Source organism: Gavialis gangeticus, unplaced genomic scaffold (assembly GCF_001723915.1).
Source record: "Gavialis gangeticus isolate Ggan-Ray unplaced genomic scaffold, GavGan_comp1, whole genome shotgun sequence".
In the NCBI taxonomy this organism is placed as follows: domain Eukaryota; kingdom Metazoa; phylum Chordata; order Crocodylia; family Gavialidae; genus Gavialis; species Gavialis gangeticus.
The window spans coordinates 53,305,899-53,307,212 of NW_017729025.1; the positions used below are offsets into that span (position 1 = coordinate 53,305,899).

The following is a 1,314-nucleotide window of genomic DNA, read 5'->3' on the forward strand; positions in this document are numbered from 1 at the left end:
TGCTCAGAGTGGAATAGAATTGCACTTAGGTGTCTACTGGGTGAAATAAGTTCTCCTGCAACACTTCCTCACCTGACCTAGCTGTCCAGATGGCAGTCACACCCGGCAGAACAGCCTGTGCCTGTTGAAGCTAATTTGATCTGTGGTCGGAGTGACGTGTGTCCAGGGGCGCTCATGATTCCTCTGTAAATGCCACATTCTCTTCATCCCTGGGGGTTGTGAAATGTGGTGCTGGCCCTTTAAGGATCAGGGCTCTGGATTCACCTTTAGTGTATACAAGATTCCTTCAGGAGCATCTGGTAGCTAAGCAATCGCCATGACAACACTGTTAGGCTTGAATTGGCTGGGCCCCAAAATGGGTGTCACTTGCCAGTGCGGAAGCTGGAGTGTAAGGTGAGGGAGTATAGCGCGGAGGGATTGCAAGTGGCTCAGCAGCTTGGGCAGGTGCGCGATCCAGGCGGTGGCTGGGACTGTTCTGTAGCTGTGCTGCAGGTAGGTGGGGTCCAGCTCCTGCTGCCAGTAGCACTTCAGCTGGGGCAGGCCGGGGACCGAACTTCTGACAGCAGGAAGCCTGCAGCAGCTTCCAGTGGCTCTGCCCCACAACACTTCCTCACCTGACCATTCCCTACTTCCAGGGTCAGCACTGGGGCCAACAGGGCCACTTGGGGGAGTGAGGGCCTCAGGACCAAACTCACAGCCTATTGGCATTAGTGTGAATGCAGATGGGGGCTCATATGAGAGCTGTGAAGGCTGTTGTGGCTAGAAGGCACTTTGCCCCGTTCATCACCCCTTACCAAGGAGAACTGTGAGTAAGAAAGCCCTGCCTGGCTGTATTCTCTCCATGTAGCCAGTGCAGTCTTCAGGACCAGCCTATGGTATGCATGGTTGAAGACCAGCCCTTGTGAAGAGCATGGAAGTACCTTAGCTTGGTCTGCACTGCCCCACTATAGCCAACTGAGTAATGAGTAAGTAGCTTCGTTAATCCAGCAGAAGTCAGGGTAGATTTGCACCTTACAGACTAATTAAAACAAACACCAGCGTATACAGTACAAGCTTGTGAGAGCTGAAGCTTGCTTCATCAGATGCTGGGAAAGGACGTGTAGAAATCAGAATATCAAACAAGTAATGTGAGACTCCAGCCCTCCCTAGTCAGAATGATGGATTAGCCTCGTGTTGGGTCAACTGGTGCAGTATGTAATCAGCTCTGCTTGTTACAGCACTTGTCTGCCTGGAAGAGGCTGTTTAATTCCATCTCAACTCTGGACAAGGTGAAATGGGGACTCTCCTGTATGAGCTTGGTCCTGGGACTTATCA

The 1,314-nt window shown here is 51.8% G+C and overlaps 1 protein-coding gene across 3 annotated transcripts in view; it reads left to right on the forward strand.

The window, feature by feature from the left end:
• NOXRED1 (NADP dependent oxidoreductase domain containing 1) overlaps positions 1-1,314 on the forward strand; it is an 18,914-nt gene that overhangs the window by 668 nt on the left and 16,932 nt on the right. The window contains exons 2-3 of one of the 3 annotated variants that reach the window (XM_019518738.1): positions 30-444; positions 848-965. The gene's annotated coding sequence lies outside the window, so the exon portion shown is untranslated. Of the gene's footprint in view, positions 1-8; positions 445-805; positions 966-1,314 lie in introns of those variants that run through there. The other 2 variants (XM_019518737.1, XM_019518736.1) reach the window with 2 other exon arrangements.